Source organism: Ursus americanus, chromosome 1 (genome assembly GCF_024610735.1).
Source record: "Ursus americanus isolate L20-20 chromosome 1, mUrsAme1.1.p, whole genome shotgun sequence".
Classification (NCBI taxonomy): Eukaryota; Metazoa; Chordata; class Mammalia; order Carnivora; family Ursidae; genus Ursus; species Ursus americanus.
Genome location: NC_142127.1, coordinates 10,038,650 through 10,060,768, shown reverse-complemented (window position 1 = coordinate 10,060,768; position 22,119 = coordinate 10,038,650). Strand labels below are relative to the sequence as shown.

Genomic DNA, 22,119 nt, shown 5'->3' with positions numbered 1-22,119 from the left:
GCGTGGAGATTGTGGAGCCTTGCTGGGTCTTCTTAGAACTGAGTGAGAGAAAGGAACTGGAGAGCTCTCAACTCTTGAGTATGTAGACTTGCACTTATGTAGATGTCGCTGTTTTCAGCTCAGTAAAGATGAATCAACAACTGTCTTTGAGTCCAGAGTCTTCCTGGGTCATTTTCTTTAAATTTCTGGTTCTTACAGTGATGGGTAATTGGAAGGGGGCGTGAGAGATGGTCATGGAGGGGACTGTCACTTGTATAGACTCACTTTGATTACTGTCTTTGCTGTTACTTTAGTGTGCCTTAAGCAAACGTTTGTGTCCAGTCTGCCTCGTTTAACCTTGACATCTCTCAGATTGGTTTTCAACAATATCTCCCCTGAAGGAGAATTTACTATTTACCAAGACTTTTTAGTAAAATCACATGTTAAAATGCAGCTGGTCCTCTTTAGTGCAAAAATATGTGATAATTTGCCAATTACCATAGTGTTTGAAAATTCAGATATTGTAGTATGTCATAGATCTTTAAAGCTTTTCTTTAAAATTTTTTCCCCTAAACTATATTATATTAAGCACTAGAAGACTCTTTATTAATCAGGTTTATAATTATGCACAGTTAAGGTTATCTTATTTCTTGGTTTTTTTTCTTTAATCCTGTAATGTTTTATGAGGTGTATATATAGTTCTTAGGTCTTGTGTCACATTTCTCATGTGTAAGTTTGTTACTGATAATGACATTTACTTCTGAGAGATTTCCTGGACAGTTATCCAGTGATGAATTTCTAAGTCTTTAGTTTGAAGACTTACTAGCTTTGTGATTATACACATTGCTCTACCTTTTTGTGTTTTAGATTCTTCATTTGTTAAGAGAGAATAATATTTGCCTTGCATAGAGTGCTCAATAAAATGAGAGTATTTGTGAAGTAATGATGTGTCTGACTCATATATTTAGAATGGTTGATTCTTCTTTCTTCTATTGCTTATGATTTAATAGACTTAATCTATTCGGTAGTTCCAGATGTTTTCTTAGAAGAATATTATAATTAAAATTCCATAAAATAGCAATATGCTAATTGCTTTATATATATTTTCATTTATGTACTGGGTCTGTGTACTGTTTCCAACACCTAGTGTGTTTCCTAGCAATATTGATTGAAAATACGTATACACAGAAATTGTAAAAATGCCAGTTTATTCTTAAAAAGTAAAGAAGAAAACAATTAAGTTTGTAGTTTTGAGAATTAGGTATTTTTTATCTTGGCAGTTGTAAATAAAATTGTGGGTTGTTCATATCCCCATTTAATGATAGTAATTATTGAGTGCCCAGTATATATTATGGGAAAAAATAATTGTGAAAGTAGCTGTAAACCATTAAGTTTTGGGGAGATATGTTGGATTCTTTTTAGAAAGGTACTGTGGATCAGTCTCCCTATGCCCTGGAAGTTATATATAGATTTTTTTTTGTTGTTATAGTACGCATGATATATATTGTACAGTGCTTAGATCTTCAGTATAAAACTCAGGGAATGTTTGCACGTGTATACTTCTGTGGAACTACCACAGGATTAAGTCATTGAATACTTCCCTGACCAAAAAAAAAAAAGATTCTCTTGTGCCCCTCTAAGTATTTCCTACTGCATTATATTTCGTCTGCTAGCTTTTTTGGGTTAATCTTTTAATATCGGACATTTAGTGATTACCTTAGAAATTACAAAATGTGTCTTTACTTTTCAAAGTCTGCCTTTAATACTTTTAGCATGTCCCCCCCCCCAATACAAAAACCTTAGAAGGTTTTAAATCCATTTACCTGCCTCCTGCTTTATTGCTATTATTTGCTATTATTATGTATTTTAACATCCCCCTCATATGTTATAAACCTTGTAAGACGTTGTTATTATTGCTTTAAACAATCAGTAGTCTGTTATATTTGCCTTTATATCTATATTCTCTGCAGTTATTCATTTCTTATATGTCCATGCGTCCATCTAGAATCATCTTCTTCATCCTAAAGAACTACTTTTATTATTTTTTAAATAAGGTCTCTTTATGACAGATTCTTTCAACTTTTTGTCTTTCATTACTCCTCATGTTCTGGGGGATATTTTTGCAGAGTATAGAATTCTGTGTTGATAGGTTTTTCTTTCGGTAGTTTAAAGCTGCCACTTCATTGGCTTTCATATTTCTCTTGAGAAGTCATCTTTCACTTTTACTGTGTTCTCCTGAAGAACAAGAGAGAAGTCCTTTCCTCCTTTGTTTTTAAGATTTTTCTCTTTCTTTGATTTTTAGTCACCTGTCTGTAATATAGGTATATATGGTTTTGTATGTGTGTGTTTATCCTGCTTGGTACTTACTGACATTCTTGAATCTGTAGGTTGATGTCTTAATGATATTTGAAAAGTTCTCATCTTTCACTGTTTCAGATATTGCTTCTGACCCATTTTCTCTTCTTCCTTTTGTGCTCCAGTTATATATATGTATGTATATATATTGTTTGACTACATCCCACATCTAACATATGTTCTCTTTTGCTTATAATTTTTTCCATCCTTTGAATAGCTATTAATCTGTCTTTGCACGTGCAAATTCTGTGGGTTTTTTTTCCCCTGTACTTATTCTGCTATTAAACCTATTCAAAGAGTTCCTCTATTTCACATATTTTGCAGTTCTAGAATATCTGTGTGATCATTTTCATAGATTCTAATTCTCTGGTGAAATATATCCTATTTTAATCTATTTTCTGTATTCTGACTTTGTTGTCTTTAATATGTTGTCATAGTTATTTTAAAGCTCTACATAAGACCAATATGTAGATCACCCCTAAGTCTGTTTTTGTTGACTGTTGGGTTTCTTTATTATCAAACACTTTTCCTCCTTCACATATCTATTAATTTTGCATTGTGTGATGGATATTGTGAGTGTAATGTGGAGTAGTGGACAGCAGACTGGCCCATGGGCCAAATCCAGCCTTGTGGCTGTTGTATGGCCCATGAGCTAAGAATGGTTTTTACTTTTTTAAAGGTTTTGTTGTTGTTTTAAGAGAATGTGCAGTGGAGACCGTGACCCTCAAAACCTAAAAAATATTTACTTTCTGACTCTTTACTGTAAAGATTTACTGACCCTTATTGTAGAAGCTCTGAATTGTTACCTTCCTCTAAGTAAAATTGCATTTTATTCTGGCAGGCAGTTAAATTGCCAGTGGGTCACTTTGAGTCTATGAAGTTTAGTTTTAGGCTTTGTTAAGGTACGTCTGTTTTGACTTTGTTTTTATTCTTAGGGCTTGGATTATCCAGGGTCTCTTGTAAACACCTGTGGTATTCATCAAGGTCTCTGTCTTCTGACTAGTCTGCACTTCATTTATTCAGAACTGTGCAAGCTTTGAAATCTTTGTTTAGCTTATAGCCTCCCAATAGCTATTCTATTCTAGACTTCTAGGAGTCTAACTCAGTGCATGCACAGCCTAGGAGGCAGATGAGAACCAGAGGGGATTTCTTTTTTTTTAAAGATTTTTTTATTTATCTGAGAGAGAGAGGAAGAGAGAAACTAAGCAGACTCCATGCTCAGCACAAAGCCCAACATGGGTCTCCATCTCACAACCCTGAGATCACGTCTTAAGCTGAAACCAAGAGTCTGGCACTTAACTGACTTGCACCACCCAGGCACCCCCCCAGAGGGGAATTTTTATATAGATTCTTGTAACTTTCCTCTTTGGCTCTTTCCTCTCTAATAACACCCCCCCCCCCCCCCGGTCCAGCTACCTTAGCAGTCCCAAACATTAATCTCTTCCAGCAGGATTGCCACACTGCTTGGGTTCTATTTCTCTACACTATGATTTAGAAAATGCCCTTACGGAGAAAGCCAGTGTGAATATGGGATTTAATTTATCTGATTCTCTTCTACCAAGGATCATAGTGCTGTGTCAGTTATTGTCTAAGGCCTGCAACTAGGCTTTTTTGTTTGTTTTTGTTTTGTTTTTTCTATATCTGGTCCAGCTTTTATAGATGTTTATAGCAGGACGGTATCCCAACATTAGCTACTCCATCATGACAAGAACTGAAAATCCTGATTGCTTTAAAATGTGAAAATATATCTCATTATATAATAGTGGATTTTGATTGGAAATATTTAACGTGTTGCTGGCTGTGTTCTTTGTCCAATATTCAGTTGAGTGAAATAGAAAAACTCAGATCTCAGGTATAATAATAATGCTGAATGTATGCACCCTCAAAAATCAAGTTAGTCTGGGATATATTGATTTGGTGATGGGGATAAAATGGCACTTGCTTTCCAAAGATGAAGCCTTAGGCATGTGGGCCATTGGGTTTGTTATTTTAGAAGATTTCAACTCAAGTCATCTGCCACATTTGTGATGCACCTTAATCCTACTTGGTCTGGGCTCACCTATTATCAGAGAAACTTTGTTCGGCTGATCAGTTCTTAATTATTTAACTGTCTTGTGTTTGTCATTTACGTATCCAGCATCTTCAAAACAGTTCTTAAATATTTTAGCCCACACTGTTCATCTCTTAACTACCATACTAACAGTATATATGGAGTACAGACCTGGTTACACACTATTTTTTTTTTTTTAACCTTATCTCATATTCTTTGAGGGAATAATCATTTAAATGTTTTTGCCATCATACTGTTTTTTTGTATTGTACTGAATGTAAAGGCTGTTTGTCTAGGCCACAGGTTAGCATGAATAATTTGATGAAACTAGGTGGTTAGCATGTGGTCTCCATTTTGCTCTGTGTTTCTTTCCTGAAGTTGAATAGCATGCCTTCTCAGTTACTTGAGTCCTGTTCTTTGAGAAAGGATATATGTCATAGCTCTGTTTCTATGCTAAAACTTGCACAATACTCATTGGGATGATGTTGGTGACCATAGAGATGTAGTTGTTGCCGTGTAAGTAAGCTCCGTGACTCCCTCTCTGGTGCACCACTGCCTATCCCATTCCCCCGGGTAATTCTTTGTTCTAAGTCTCCTGTGGAACCAAGAATCCCCTGGAGGAATCCTTGGTGCCCAGTATGATTGTTCTGCCCAGGGCGGGTGGTGTGGGTTGTTGTTGGTGGGTAGACTTTGCTGATCACAATACTGTAGAAAAGAACTTGCTTCTCATCTGTGTACCCATTTTGAATGTTACTCCTAATTGAAAATGAGATAGTTTAGTATCTATATATTAGAAATTTGGTTATGTATTAAATGTAGCATCCATTTAGTCTTATTTGAGTCTTTGTCCTTATTTAACATTCTTTTCTAAAGTAAAACTTAATTATGCTTCCAAAATAAAACAACCCTGGACTTGCATATATGCATGCATTGCATGTACAGTATAGCAAATTGCTCACTTTCAGAGATCTTTACTTATCCTGAAACTCTTTTCTCCTCCTGCTTGTGAATTTAGTATAGTAATATGTCTTCCTGTTAAATATTTTTCTTGTAACTGGTTTTATGACTTTTTTCATTCACCTTCTGAATTCTACACATAATTTTTAATGTAACTTGTTTAGTTTCCACAAAGAAAAACAATAGCTGTAATATGTGATGAATCAGTAATACCTTTTCTGAATGTGCAGACACTTACTTTTGATGCTTCCTTTGATTTGTTTATAATAAACTTCAGTGCTTATAGTGCTTTTCACTGTTTCTTTTGCAGTTATTTAATTTTTTCCCATGTTAAATCTGCAAGTATATAGGCACTTTTGTAGTACGTTAATTTACAATGTTGGATTCACTGCATATTTTTTTACATCACTTAACTTTGAATTACTATGAACTGACTTTAATTTTCCCTCATCAGGAATAACTTCAGGGGCACCTGGGTGGTCAGTCCGTTAAGCGTCTGACTCTTGGTTTTGGCTCAGGTCATGACTTCAGGGTTATGAGATCGAGCTTTGTGTCGGCCTCTGCACTCAATGTGGAGTCTGCTTGAGATTATCTCTTTCTCTCCTTCCCCATGTCTGTTTGGGGAAGCAGATGTGCTCGATCTCTCTCAAATAAATAAATCTTTTAAAAAAGAAAAAGAGTAACTTGAACTGTGCTGGTTCTACAAAGAACTACATAGATCTGATCCTGGATTGTTGCTATTAGACTACCCCACACAGATTATTTAAACATATGATGATGTCAAAATTAAGATTAGCACCATGAATAATTGATGAAGGAACTTGTGATGTAGGGAGGTAGCATAGTATAATGAGAAGTGCATGAGCCTTGGAATTCAAAAGGCTAGATTTGTATCCTGAACCTATCAAATACTTGCTCTGTGGCACTCTCTGTCCCACTTACTTGACCTTTATATATATAATTTCCTTATATATAAGGTGGAAGTAATATCATCTATTAAGGTTATCAGGATTAAATGAATGAATATAAAAAGCAGCCTTATTGGATTCTGTTAAGGCACTTTAGAAATGTTTATCTTCTTTTCCCAACCTTCCTTTTTAGTTACCCAGAGTCAGCCAAAGTGCAAAGTTAAGGGGCACAGTGTCCACCCAACTGCCCTTACTTCTGACGTCAGTTGCACGTTCGGGAGATTTCTAAAACCACCCTGAGTTTCAGTAATTTGTTAGAAGGATTCACAGAACTCATTGAAAGCTCTTATACTCATGGTTATAGTTTGTTACAGGGAAAGGATACAGATTAAGATCATCCAGGGGAAGAGATGGATTGGGCAGAGTCTAGGAGGAGTCAAAACCAAGAACTTCGGGGCGCCTGGGTAGCGCAGTCGTTAAAGCGTCTGCCTTCGGCTCAGGGCGTGATCCCGGCGTACCGGGATCGAGTCCCACATCGGGCTCCTCCGCTATGAGCCTGCTTCTGCCTCTCCCACTCCCCCTGCTGTGTTCCCTCTCTCGCTGGCTGTCTCTCTGTTAAATAAATAAATAAAATCTTTAAAAAAAAAAAAAAAAAAAAACCAAGAACTTCAAGACCTCTTCTGCCACGGAGTCATAAAAGATGTTACCTTCTCCTGGCCACCATGTGTGACAATACTTACAGACTGTTTCGAACCAGGGAGTCCTCCCCAAGCTTTTTGTATTTTTACTGGGACTTGATCACATACTCCCTGCCTAAATGACCTAATGTTTAACCTCTTCCAGAGGTCCATGCTAATATTCTTAGTCTCCAGTTCTCTGGACGTTAGAACTGATGCGATATGGCTTGTCACGTGACCAAGGCCCCGGGCAAATAAAGACATTCCTGTCAAGTAGAACATTCCAAGGGTCTAGAGATCACCTCCCATTAGTGAAGGGTAAAGGCCAGACTTATGTTTGGAAAAGGTCATTTCTTTTTTTTTTCCCCTTTAAGGTTTTTATTTATTTAAGAGAGAGTGTGAGAGAGAGCATGAGCAGGGGGTGGGGCAGAGGGAGAGGGAGAAGCAGACTCTCCGCTGAGCAGGGAGCCCAATGCGGGACTTGATCCTAGGACCCTGGGATCATGACCCAAGCTGAAGGCAGACGCCTAACTGACTGAGCCACCCAGGCACCCGGAAAAGGTCATTTCTTCATGTTAGTGCTACATTTTTGTGGTAGCTGATCAAATTATTCAGTAGTTAATATTTCAGTTATTAATTTTTATCTAAGTAGTAACATCCAATTTTAAATAGTTTTTCAAAGCCAGACAGGACAAAGCGTATATAATGAAAGCTTAATGTCATGCTCCCACCCACTTATTTATTTATTTATTTATTTATCCAGTTTCCCAAGGCTTTATTGGTAAGTATGTTTTAGAAAAGAAAGATTGATTCTGTTACTTTCAAGTCAGTGGACTGAAGAGCTGTGTCTAGGGACACATCAAGTAGTGCCCCAGGAGACTGATGCTTTGATCACCTTTTATTCATAGATACAGTCAGAAGCACACGACTTGTAGTCATCCAGTTCTTCAGGTATAAACCATAGGCTGATTTCTTTCTCTGTACTTTTTACTGAATTGCTGCCATGAATGTTGTTCCTTCCAACTTGAATGCAGAAGTCTCAATTGGTGCCTGGCTTAGAATCTGCTGAGTTGGTCTCCCCAAGCATTGCTCGCCTTGTCTTCACCACGTTCAATCCCTCCCAGACCATGGCCACACCTGGCCTGGAGCTCATGTACTTCACCAGCCCTGGGAAGAATGGGTGGTCCTTCAGGTCAATAGAGTGCTGCTTCAGGAGTTCCTCAGAGGCCCGTAGGAGCTTCATGGCCACGAGGTGGAACCTCTTGTGCTCGAAGTGCTTGATGATCTCACTCACCAGGGCGCACTACACACCATCCAGCTTGATGGCAATAACTGTATGTTCCTGATCGGCGATGGCCAGGATGCTGGCTGTGTGCTCCTTGCTTGGTGGGGCTGGAATCCACTCCCACTCTTTTAGTACTAGTTTCCAAATACCTTTGGAGTTGTATTTTAGGCATGTACTCCCATTTTTCTGTGCTGGCTTATGTTTTTTATTTTGGACATAATTATTATTTTTTACCACTCTTTTCCCCAGTCTCTTTTGGACATTATTTATGTTGACTTCCTATTATGCAAGATGAGGATTTAATATTTAGTCCATTTTACATCTTCAGGCCCCCCCAAATTCTTTTGTCATAATTTTTAGTTAAATCTGTGTATCTATTTATCTTTCTGTCTATCCCTCTGCTATTTATCTTTCTATTTTATATTTGTCAGAATTACATTTCTAATAAAAGAAACTGGAAATAACAGTAACGTAAAGGAGCTAAAAGTTCATTTTTCTTTCACATAAAAGAATCCTAGAGATTGACGGTCCAGGAATGGGATAGCAACTTCATAGTTACCAAGGAGTCAGGCTCCCTGTTTGTCCTTTGCTTCCCCGAGAGCATGGCTGTGTACCTAAGATCACTTAATGATCCAAGAGAGCTTTTAGAGCTCGAACACACTGTCAGCTTTTTAGGTAGGTGGCAGTGTTACCCAACACTGGGTTTGCCTCTTGGTGATTATTAAACCAAAAGACATAATTAAGCCAAAGAATAGGAAAAGAAAGGGTTTTACTTGAAATAAGTGGAGGAGAACACTGGGGGACATTCCCAAAGCAGTTTTTCCTGAACAACAAAATTGAGGAGTTTTAAGCTAAGGGTGTGCACATATTCCTGAAGAGGCTTGCACAATAGGGAGTACAGTATGGAAGAGGGGAAGAAGTCATCCAAGGGTCTGAGTCCAGGTCAAAGTCATGAGGGCCAGCAATCATCAGTTCTCTGGCTCCAGTTGGTCCATGTCTGAATGCTCAGAGAGGTTTAGATCCTGCAAAGATAACTCAAGGATGTGTATCAGGTCAATCTTAACTTTTGAAGTGGCACTGGGAATTTTACCATTGATTTATTTCCCCTGATATGATTAGGTTATATCCTGTCCTGATAGTGGCTCTTTGCTCTTAAATCTTTTCACAAGATGGCTGGGAGCCTAAAATGACTTTTCTTATGTCAAGAAAGTTTGTTTCTCTTTATTTTTCCAGGAACCCCTAATTCTTTCTGCTTATAGTAGGGGAAAATGGAGAAGCAGAAAGGGCACATCCCAGTTTTCTTCCCCAATCTTAAGGAGGGCTGCTTATAAATTCTATCCTGTAGCTTCTAGTTACATCTTAATGGCCAAAATTTAGTCACATGCCCTCATTGGAGCTGCAAGGGCAGGGTATTTTACTTTATTTATTTTTTTCAAGGGCTTGAACTCACGACCCTGAGATTGAGAGTCACATGCTCTTCTGACTAAGCCAGCCAGGCACCCCCGTGCTGGGTGTTTTAGATATTGTTGCTACCCCAAACAATATTGGAATTTTATTTTAAAGAAATGAGAGAAAATGGGTATGATGTGGGCAATTAGCAATTTTTGCCATAATTCGTGTCATTTTTTACATCTTTATGATTATTCAGGTTAATTTACTGGAAAGCCAAGCCAAGTATATTTTTATTGTATTTTGTTTTTCTTAGAATAATTCATTGCCTCTTTTTAAAAATATGCTTAGTTTTCTTCCTGTAGCTTTTTTATCTGTGTTTTCAAATTATAGGCATACCTCATTTTATCGCACTTTGATTTGTTGCTCTTTGCTGATACTATTTTTTTTACAAATTGAAGGTTTGTTGCAACTCTTAGTTGAGCAAGTCTGTTGGCCCCATATTTCCGACAGCATTTGCTGACTTTGTGTCACATTTGGTAATTCTTGAAATATTTCAAACCTTTTCATTATTATTATATTTGTTATGGTGATCTTTGATGTCACTATTGTAATTGTTTTGGGGTGCCATGAACTACACCTATGTAAGATGGTGAACTTAATTCATTGAATGTGTGTGTTCTAACTGTTCCACTGACCAGTTGTTACCTTTTTTCTTTCTCCCTCTCCTTGGGCCTCACTATTGCCTGAAATGTAGGAATACTGAAGTTAGGACAGTTAATTACCCTACCATGGCCTCTGCATGTTCAAGTGAAAGGGAGAGTTGCATGTTTCTCATGTTATTCATTTATTTTTTTTAGAGAGAGACTGTGCATGTGTGTGTGTGGGAGTGGAGGGAGGGGCACAGGGAAAGGGAATGGGGCTCGATCTCATGACCCTGAGATCATGACCTGAGCAGAAATCCAGATTGGACGCTTAAACCAACCCATGCGCCCATGTTTCTCACTTTAAATCAGAAGTTGGAACTGATTAAGCTTAGTGAGGAAGGTATGTAATAAGCTGAGGTAGGCTGAAAGCTGGGTCTTCTGCACCAGTTAGTCAGGTTGTGAATGCAAAGGAAAATTCGTTAAGGAAAGTAAAAGTGCTACTCTAGTAAACACACAAATGATAAGAAAGTGAAATGCCCTTATTGCTGATAAGGAGAAAGTTGAAGATCAAACCGGGCTCAACATTCCCTTAAACCAAAGCCTAATCCGGAGCAAAGCCTGAACTCTTTTCAATTCTGTGAAGGCTCAGAGAGATGAGGAAGCTGTGGAAGAAGAGTTTGAAGCTTAGAGGTAGTTTCATGAGATTTAAGGAAGGAGGCTGTTTCCATGATGTAAAGGTGTAAGGTGAAGCAGCCATTGCTGATATAGAAGCTGCAGCCAGTTGTTCCAGAAGATCTAGCTACTCAATGAAAATATAGCTACACTAAACAACAAATTTTCAAGGTAGACAAAACAGCCTTCTTTTGGAAGAAGATGCCATCTAGGACTTTACAGCTTGAGAGAAGTCGGTGCCTGGCTTCAAAGTTTCAATGGACAGGCTGAGTCTCTTATTAGGGGCTAATGCAGCTCATGACTTTAAGTTGAAGCCAGTGCTCATTGGTCATTCAAAAAATCCTCAGGCCCTTAAGAACTATGCTAAATCTACGCTGCCTGTGATCCATAAATGGAAAAACAAAGCCTGGATTATAGCACACTTGTTTACAACATGGTTTAGTGAACATTTTAAGCCCATTATTGAGACCTGCTCAGAGAAAAAGATGTCTTTCAAAATTACTGCTCACTGACAACGTGCCTGGTCATGCAGAGCTCTGATGGAGATGTAATGCTGGCTTCATAGAGTGAGTTTGGAAGTATTCCTTCTGCTTCTACCCTCTGAAAGGAATTGTAGAAAATTGATATAATTTTCTTACGTGTTTGGTATAATTCACCAGTGAACCCATCTGGATCTGATGTTCTCTGTTTTGGAAGGTTACTAATTTGCCTTAACATAGTAAGCAGTGTAAGTTGCTAATTCTTTTCCCTTAATAAGAATAAGAAAAATGGATGATTGTTTACAATGAAATTTGAAATTACGTCCTTGAATTTGCATTCAAATCAAGTGTTTATTTTTTCATTTTACCTCCCCTTCCCATTTCTGTTTTATGTGCTTTTTGGCAGACCGTAACGAGTCATCTTACTTTGTCATCAAGCATCTAATATTGCAGTCTGATCATTCCATAATGTGTATGTATATCAAAGCATCTCATTGTACTCCTTAAATATATACAATTTTATTTGTCAATTATAGTTTAATAAAGGTTGAAAAATAAAAAATAGATACCACAGCCTTGCCTCAGCCCTCATTCTTCTACTTAAACTGCTTCCTCACAGCTTATCATGTAGTTAAGAAATTAACTAGCTTCTTGAGGCTTTTACTGTGTTTGACTTCTAACAGTTAGAACTGTTACCTTCTTCTTTTAAGGAAAGCTCTCGTATCTCTGATCACATTCTGTATCTTAATCAGTTTTGTTCATATTGATGTTCCTTTAGGATTTAGTATTGTTTTTTGTGTCTTTCATTCTTTCCTGGTTTCGGAAGACTCTGATACTTATTATCTCCAGTCCTAATACCTTTTCTCAATTCAAACTGTCTGCTAAAGATTCTAGAGGTATTCATGATGTTTTAAAACCATGTTCAGAAAATCCTTGAAATTTCTCCCACCATAAGAAGGGGTCGATAATTCCCTCCAGTTGAAACTTGCTGGGCCTTAGTGACCCACTGCACCATAGAAACCGTTTGAAAAAGTGTTGTAGGATTTCTCAGTTGAGGTTAGAAAAGACCATTCAGCTTCTGCTGGTGTTTTATAGTACGTTCATTCTAGGAGAGCTTTCAGATACCATGTAAGAAGTCCAGTTATCCTGAACCACCTTGTGGAGATTCTGTGAAGAGACCACATGGAGAGAACACATAGATGCCTAGGGAATTCCGGTTTGTCTTCCAAGGCAAGACTTTAGCCACGTGAGTGAAGAGGCTCTGAGATGACATGAGTTTCAACTTTCATGTTACCGTAGCCACATGAGATTCACTATTGAGTGGGAGCTACCTAGCTGAGCCCAGTGAAATCCCAGAATCCTTAATAAAATAAATTATTGTTATTGTTTTAACCCACTGTTTTGATGTGATTTGTTAGTCATCAGTACATAACCAGAATATTATTTTACATTCAGCGTATTCAACAGTTAATTGTCATCTCCCCATCTAATCATATTGTTTCTCCTTGATTAGTGTCCTCATCACCTACTACATAACATTTTGGGTCCATTCTAAATTCTGTTGAAAACTTTTGCCCATTTAAAAAAATCTTTTTAAAGATTTCCTTGGTGTGGGGTGCCTGGATGGCTCAGTTGGTTAAACGTCTGTCTTTGGCTCAGGTCGTGATCCCCCTGGTCCTGGGATTGTGCTCTGAGTCTGGCTTCCTGCTCAGCTAGGAGCCTACTTCTCCATCTCCCCCAGCTTGTGCTCTCTCTCTCTCTCTCTCTCAAATAAAGTCATTTAAAAAAAAAAGATTTCTTTACTGTGATAAAAATAGATAACATGAAGTTTACTAATTTAACATTTTTAAGGGTACAATTTAGTATATTAAATATATTCATACTGTTGTATAACCATCACCACTATCCATTTCCAGAACTTTTTTATCATCCCAAACAGAAACTCTGTTAGACTTATACGTAAGTGATTAATTTTTTTTGTGCTGTCCTATATTGTAATCTTTTCTTAAATTAAGATTTCTAATTCATTGCTAGTATATAGATCTAGAATTGATGCTGTATATTTAGCTCATAACCTGCAACTGAACTCCTTTGTTAGTTCTAAGAGATATTTTTTGTAGATGGCATGAAATTTTTTACATGTGTGAATTAAAATTGTCTTTTCAATCTGTATGCCTTTTATTTAATTTTCTTACCTTACTGCAGTGACTGTAATAAATGAATAGGAGTGGTAAGAGTGGAAATTTTTGTCATTTTTCTGATTTAGAAGTAGAGCATTTAGTCTTTTACCAATAAGTATGTTGATGGCTATAGTTACTTTATAGGTGCTCTTTATCAGCTTAAGGAATTTCTTGTCTATGCCTAGCTTACCAAAAGTGTATATCATGACTGGATATTGAGTTTTGTCAAATGTTTTCTTCTTTGTGATCATTGGTTTTTCTTTAGTTTGTTAACATGGCGAGTTTCAGTGATGAATTTTGATTGTTGAATCAACCTTAAATTCATGATCTAAACACTACTTGGTTATGGTGCATGATTTTTTTTACATATTGCTGGATTTGGTTTGCTAATATGTTGTTGAGAATTTTTATGTCTGTGCTGAGGGAGATGTTGGTATGTATTCCTACATTGTAGTTACGTTTTGATGTATTTTTTGTATGTGTTTTTGGTATCAGGTTAATGCTAGTCTCACAAAATGAATTGGAAAATGTTTCTTCCTCTTCTCTTTCTGGAAAAGATGGTGTAGAATTGTTATTTCTTTCTTAAATGTTTGGTGTAATTTGTCACTGAAATCATCTTTTCCTGGTAGTTTTCCGTGTTGAAATGTTTTAAACTATAAATTAAAGTACATTTTAATAGATTTAGGACTGTTCAAATTATATAGTTTTTTCTTGTTGAGTTTTAACAGTTTGTGTCTTTTTAGAAATTGGGGGTGCCTGGGTGGCTCAGTCGTTAAGCGTCTGCCTTCGGCTCAGGGCATGATCCCAGAGTCCTGGGATCGAGCCCCACATCAGGCTCCTCTGCTGGGAGCCTGCTTCTTCCTCTCCCACTCCCCCTGCTTGTGTTCCCTCTCTCACTGGCTGTCTCTTTCTCTGTCAAATAAATAAATACAATCTTAAAAAAAAAAAAAAGAAAGAAATTGGTTCATTTCATTTAAGTTGTCAACTTTATGGCATAAAATTGTTTTGTTTCTTTATTCTCTGTAGGAGCTGTATTGATTGCCTATCTTTTATTTCTGATATTGGTAATTTGGGTGTTCTCTTCCTCTTTCACTCTGGCTAAAAGTTTATCAAATTTATTGATTTTTAAAAATTAACTAGTTCTGGGTTACATTGAATTCGGTCAGTGTTTATCTCTTAAATTTCATTGATTTCTAATATTTTCTTCCTTCTTTCACGTTGGTTTTATTTACGCTCTTAATTTTTCAAGGAACAAGCATGTAGATTATTATTTTGAAATATTTTGTTTTCTAATATAAGCATTTAATGCTATAACTATCTCTTCAAGCACTGATCTAGCTGTACATCCTACAAAGTATCATATGTTGTCTTTTCATATTCATTCAGTTCCAAATATTTTTAAATTTGTATTGATACTTCTTTGTCCTATGGGTTATTTACATGTATGTTGAATTACAGATATTTGAGGATTTTTTCAGAGGATTTTTCAATCCCCTCTCTCTTTTTAATTTCTATTTTAATTCCATTATGTCTAGTGAATGTGCTTGGTATGATTTCAGTTATTTTAAATTTGCTAAGGTTTGCTTTTGTAAGGTTTATTTTAAATTGGTAAGTTTTATGGCATTTTTTTTGGTGAATGGTATAGCCCTTGAAAAAAATGTACATCTTGCTCTTTTTGCATGGAGAGGCCTATAAATGTCAATTAGATAATTGATTCATAGTGTTTACATCCTTGCTGATTTCTCTCTTTGCTTTGCTCTATCAGTTTTTCAAGGAGGAATGTTAAAGTCTTCAACTATAAATGTATAATTGAACATTTGTGTATCAGTTATGTTAGTTTCACCTCATGTATTTGTATTACCTCTGTTATCGTATTACCCATTTATGATTGTTATTTCTTCTTGCTGAGTTGACTCTTTTATTTTTATGTAATGTCCGTCTTTATCCCTGGTCATTTTCTTCATTCTGACATCTACTCTGTCAGGTAGTGTATTTCATTTTCCATTTGAGTAGTGTTTGTATCCTGTATCTCTTTTCATTTTTTATTATTATATTAATGTGTGTACATTTTTATGTTAAAGTGGAAATCTAGTAGGCAGTGTATAATTAGGTCTTCTTTAAAAATATAATCTGACAATGTCTTTCAATTTAAATGTAATGAAATTATTGAATTCATTTAATTTAGTCCTTCCATTTTTAAGTTTTGTTTGTTCCTTCTGTTTTTTGTTTCTTCTTCCTTTCTTGCTGTCTTTGGATTATTTGAATATTTTTAGTGTTCCGTTTTGGTGTATCTTTTTTTTTCATTTGTTTTTTCAAGGCTGCTGTATGGATTATAATATATATACCTACTTTTTGCAGTGTACTTAGATTTCACGTTTTACCACTTCAAGTAAAACTGTATAGTTCCATGCATACAGTTCCCTATTCCCTCCCTCGTTTTTGGTTATGGTTGTCATATATATTAATTTTACATAGAATGAAATCTCCCCAAACATGCTTAAGTTTTACTTTCAACTAATGTATATTTTACATAATTTATTTTATTTTATTTTTAATTTGAGAGAGAGAAAGAGGGAGAGCACAAGCAGGGGGAGTGGCAGAGGGAGAGGGAGAAGGAGACTTCTGCTGAGCAGGGAGCCCGATGACGGGCTTGATCCCAGACCCCCATGATCACGACTTGAGCCGAAGGCAGATGCTTAACCGACTGAGCCATCCAGGTGCCCCATAATTTAGTAGGAGGAAATAGTTTTTTATATTTACCCAGATTTTTTTTTTTAAGATTTTATTTATTTATTTGACAGAGAGAGACAGCCAGTGAGAGAGGGAACACAAACAGGGGGAGTGGGAGAGGAAGAAGCAGGCTCCCAGCAGAGCAGGGAGCCCGATGTGGGCTCAATCCCAGGACCCTGGGATCACCCCCTGAGCCGAAGGCATATGCTTAATGACTGAGCCACCCAGGCACCCCTATATTTACCCAGATATTTACCATTCCTTTTGCTTGAAGTTTCAGATTTCCCTGTGGTTTCATTTCAGTTGGTGAAGAATTTCTTAAGTTCTCTTAATTTTCCTTTGTGTGACTATGTTTTGAGTTGTCTTATACTTGAAGGATATTTTCAGTGGATATAGATATCTAGGTTGATAGCTCTTTTTTCTCAGTACTTTCAATATGTAGTTCAGCTGTTTTGTGACTTCCATAGTTTTGTTTTGTTTTGTTTTTTAAGATCTTATTTATTTCACAGAGAGGAGAGCACGAGCGGGGAAGTGGCAGAGGAAGAAGGAGAAGCAGGCTCACCTCTGAGCAGAGAGCCTGAGTGGGGCTTGATCCTAGGACCCCAGGATCATGCCCTGAGCCTAAGGCAGACGTTTAACCAACTGAGCCACCCAGGTGCCCCACTTCCATAGTTTGTTTTTTTTTTTTAAAGATTTTATTTATTTATTTGACAGAGAGAGACAGCCAGCAAGAGAGGGAACACAAGCAGGGGCAGTGGGAGAGGAAGAAGCAGGCTCCTAGTGGATGAGCCTGATGTGGGGCTCGATCCCAGAACGCTGGGATCACGCCCTGAGCCGAAGGCAGACGCTTAAGGACTGCGCCACCCAGGCGCCCCCCCACTTCCATAGTTTTTGATCCAAACTCTGCAGTCATACAAATTACTATTTCCCTATATGAAACGAATATTTTTAAAATATGCCCTCCTTTAAAATTTAAAAAAAATTGAGTTTAACTTTTAGCAGTTTGATTTTGATGGGTCTGGCCTTGGTTTTATTTAATTGAGATTTTCTAATCTTTAAATCCATTTCTTTGAACAAATTAGGATACTTTTCAGTTGTTACTTTTTCAAATATTTTTCTTGTCATCTTCAGGAATCCTGGTAATGTGAATTTTAAGTTTTGTCCTGAGTCTGTTCATTTTTTTATAAAAACTTTTTCTTTCAGATTAGGTATGTTACTTATAACCTTCAGGTTGACTTTCCAGTTATATATATATATATATATATATGTATGTGTGTATGTATATATTTTTTCTAGAGGATATTCTTTCATTTTAAGAATGTTCACTTTCCTTACTCATGAAGGATGGTTGTACTATGTATGTTTAAAGTCTTTGCCTGATAATTCCAATATCTGAATCATCTCAAAGTATTCATTAATTGACTATCTTTTATCTTGAAAGTTGTTTAGAGTTTTCTGGTTCTTAGTGTACCAAGTAATTTTTTACTGTATCCTGGACATTTTGGAATCTTATGAGACTCTGTGTCCTGTTAAAATCCATTATATAATAGTAATTTTGTTGTTATTTTAGTGGGAGATTAACCCAGTACTCAAATTCTTCTCATTTTTGGGGGTAGTGGTTCCAACATGAATTCAGTTCTAAATCCTTTGCTGTGATCTTTGGGTCTGACGTTGCATGCGGCATTGGAGGGCTACTTTGAGGCTGACGCTATAGCTTAGTTCTCAGTCACTGCTGTGGTTCTTTGGGTGTATTCAGCGCACGCACAGCTTTGGCACGAGCCCAAGACTTATGTGGATTTATATTCTCCTATATTTTGCAGGCTTTTCTGCACATTTTCTGGCTTCTGGTGGCCACTTTTCATAATTAGTCAGAAGGATGAGATTCTTTTCTGTGTAGTGCAGTCCTTCTGTGTTGGGCAGTCCTGTAGGATTGCCATAGAGTGTAGTGGTGAGAGAAAAGTGAAGTATAAAAAACAAGCAGAGATTACTCCCCTACTCTTCAAAAAACCCTTTTTTCTGGTTCTTCTATGCAGACATGGGTGTTCTCTTCGGAGTTTTAGTCCCCACAGTATCAGCACCATGGCCATGTCATTACATGACGGGCTGTCCCTGGGGCAAAGCTAGTAGAGAGGAGAAATGTGCCCTCCCCCAACACTTCATTCAGTTCATAGGGCTCCTTCTCTGGTTCTCTTACCAGAAAATTGGGCTTCCCTTGTCTGTTTTGCTGCCCATGCCTACTGTGTAGTTCCCTAATTCAACCCATCTTTGAGTCAAAGGTTTAAGTAAAGAAAATTAAGGAAAGGAGAACAAAAGAAAACCTGGAAAGTTCACCGTACCTCAGATTGTGATTTTTGCCTCTCCACTCTGCGTGCTGTAATTTACTTTTTGGATTACTCATATAATTGCTTTATATATTTTTATCTTGAGTCTTTAGTTGTAGTCAATGAGAAAAGTAGCTTCTAGTGTGCTTATTTTATGTTGGTCTGCACCAGAAATTGAATATAAATCTTTTCTTAGCTATATTATACTAGAGCAAGTTTTTCTTTGGTAGTTGTATAAGATCTTTCCTACTTTCATACTTGTTTCTATAAAGTGACACTTGCCTGACTCTCAGCTTCTCATCTGTACAAATTTTCCTGCTTCTCTGTATGTTCTCTTGTTTAACCTAGATACCTCATGGATATACTTTTATTTTCTATTGTTTGAATAATATTTAGGATATGTTTCTTTAGAAACAGCTTTTTTTATATATCCAAATTAATATTTTATTGGATAATTTTACTGAATATGGCTCTGTTCTTAGATGTAGCTTAGTACTAAATATCTGTCAGATAATAGTAAACTTTCATAATCATGCTGTATTATTTCCTTAGACCTTTCACATCTGTTTTTGGTTCTTTTTGTCAATAACAATGTAGTATGACAATTACCTCTTTTTCACAGAGAATTCAAACCCAGGGAGTTTGTGCTTTGCTCATAGCTACAAGGCCAAGTAAGTGGTAGACGGAGACCAAAATCCTGGCCCTCTGACTCTTCAAACTGATGCTTTTATCTTCCTCACCATCTGCTATCAGTTGACTGGTCTGTTCCTTCTCTGTATCTTCTTCTGATCAGTGACACAGATTAAAAATATGTTAAAAGTTGTGGTCACGAAAGATGAGAGATAGTCCATGGTGCTGTTTTTCTTTTCTTTTCTTTTTTTTTTTAAAGATTTTATTTATTTATTTGACAGAGATAGAGACAGCCAGCGAGAGAGGGAACACAAGCAGGGGGAGTGGGAGAGGAAGAAGCAGGCTCCTAGCAGAAGAGCCTGATGTGGGGCTCGATCCCATCACGCCGGGATCACGCCCTGAGCTGAAGGCAGACGCTTAACCGCTGTGCCACCCAGGTGCCCCATGGTGCTGTTTTTCTTATATTTTTGTATGCATAGGAATTTAATGGTGGGCTCTTAGGGAAGGCTTATTAGAAGTTCAGATTGCTATTTCCACACCTCAATTTCCTAGGTCTGTTTTGGGGCTCGGAAATCTATATTTTACAAGAGTACACATGATGATTTGGTTGTATGTAGTCTCTGGTCTCTGTCCTTATAGAAAAAGGAGGGATTGAAGACTGCCTTGACCTCATTAACATTCTATAATTAGCCATTATTTATAGAGCACATTTTCCTATTTGTTCATTGCATATACTAAGTGGGACATAATCAAAATCTATGTTAGATCCCAGCTGTATTATATTTAATGTTCTCACTTACATAGAATAGGTTTTCTGTTTAGTATTTTTCTAAAAGTGAATGAAAAACTAATCTATAGTCTTACAGGTGTTGTCTTTAGCAAGAGGTTTTGAGCCCTTGTACATCTATGGTGATAATTTTCAAATGGGGCTGATTTTGTACCTGCTCCCTCCCCCAAGGGACATTTGGCAATGTCAAAACATTCTGGTTGTCACAGTTGGATAGGAATTACTGGCATCTAGTGGGTAGAAACCAGGAATGCAGCTAAACATTCCATAATACATAGGACAGACCCCTGCCCCAGGAATTATCTGACATAAAATGTCATCAGTGCCAGGTTGGTTGAGAAACTGCTCTAAAGTTAGTGTAAATGAAATTTTTTTGATTTATACATTCATTTTTGAAAGAACTTTCTTTTAGTTGCAGTTTTTCATCAGTTGGGTGTTCTTACTTTTGAAAGTTAAGAGTCAAGAGATTTTGTTTTGCCCCTTAGCACACCCCCATACACAAACATTTCTTCTTAAGTTGGTAGTTTGCATTGTGCATTTGCATATTAATAACATTGGATAAATGAGAATGACTGAATTAAGACAGATCAGTGCACAGATTTTTCATCTCCCTGCGAAAAAAATCTGTTTTAGTTCACCTTTAAAGGAAAGCAAAGAAGGAAAGTAAGATGTTTTAGGGACTAATTTTGAAATAGGGGGTTTCTACTATGCAAAGGATAAAATTTGCAAGTTTTGTGTGCATCGGTAAGAAACACATTAGATGGGATACCTGGGTGGCTCAGTCAGTTAAACGTCTGCCTTTGGCTCAGGTCATGATCCTAGGGTCCTGGGATCAAGTTCTGCGTCGGGCTCAGCGGGGAGCCTGCTTCTCCCTCTGCCTGCTGCTCCTGCAGCTTGAGCGCATGTACTCTCTCTCTTTCTCTCTCTCTCTGACAAATAAATAAAAAATCTTTAAAAGAAAAAAAAAATACATTAGAGTCCCCACTGGGCCACTCACTTGCTAATTTTCCTTGGTAAAACAGAAAATTTTCCCAGTTTAAACGAGTATGAATTGGTGTTTCATTGAGGGTCTTGGTAGTCATGAGGAGCAGAAGTAACTTTTTATTTGAAGTATAACATACATACAATAAAAATCAAATCTTTGGGACGCCTAGCTGGCTCAGTCAGTAGAGCATGCAACTCTTGATCTTGGGGTTGTGAGTTCAAAGCCCCACGTTGGGCATGGAGCCTACTTAAAAAAAAATCTTAAATGTAAGATTGATAAGAATTACAAAGTGAAATCTGTGAAACCACCATTGGATCAAGATATAGAATATTACCAATATGTTAGAAGTATCCCTTGTACTTCCTTGTTACTTTTCACTCCTTGTCCAAAGCAGTCACCAGACTGACATAGATTAGTTTTGTTTTTACTGTTATTAGAATAAATCATTTGAAATTGCTGTTTTTGTAAGTCAGTGTCAGCAGTTTCATATATGGTTCAACCTAAATATCCCCCCCCTTTCTGTATAATATTCCATTTCTGGTAACCAGTCCCCAAAAATGTCCCCCCAAAGAACTGTACCTCTTAGTATTCATGCTATTGCAGAATTCCTCACCCCTGAATTTTGCCTGGCCTTTGTGATTCACTTTTGTCCATGGCAGCAAAGAGACTCTTTGTGACTACCAGTAACATGAAGCCTTCCCCCTTCTAGTTGGGTCACTTAGAACTCACACTCTTGGAACAGTCTCAAAATCCAGCTGTCATGCTGTGAGAAGTCTATACCATATGGAGAGGCCATATATGTAGGCTCTCTAGTTAATAGCCCCAGGTGATATTTTAGCCAACAGTCAGTACCAGTTGCCAACAATGTGAATGAACCATCTTGTACATTATGGTACTGTCAAACTTCAGATGAATTTATTAGCTGCCATCTAACTGCAACCACAAGTAAGAACCAAAGCTGGGCCCATCACCCCACAGAAGCATGAGAGATACTAATACTTCTTTTTTTTTTTTTTTAAAGATTTTATTTATTTATTTGACAGAGAGACAGCCAGCGAGAGAGGGAACACAAGCAGGGGGAGTGGGAG

At 37.2% G+C, this 22,119-nt stretch overlaps 1 protein-coding gene and 1 pseudogene across 15 annotated transcripts in view; one reads left to right on the top strand and one right to left on the bottom strand.

The window, feature by feature from the left end:
• Positions 1 to 22,119, top strand: part of PTPN4 (protein tyrosine phosphatase non-receptor type 4) — a 206,984-nt gene that overhangs the window by 47,977 nt on the left and 136,888 nt on the right. The window lies entirely within an intron of this gene.
• Positions 7,825 to 21,128, bottom strand: LOC123796611 (nucleoside diphosphate kinase B pseudogene; annotated as a pseudogene).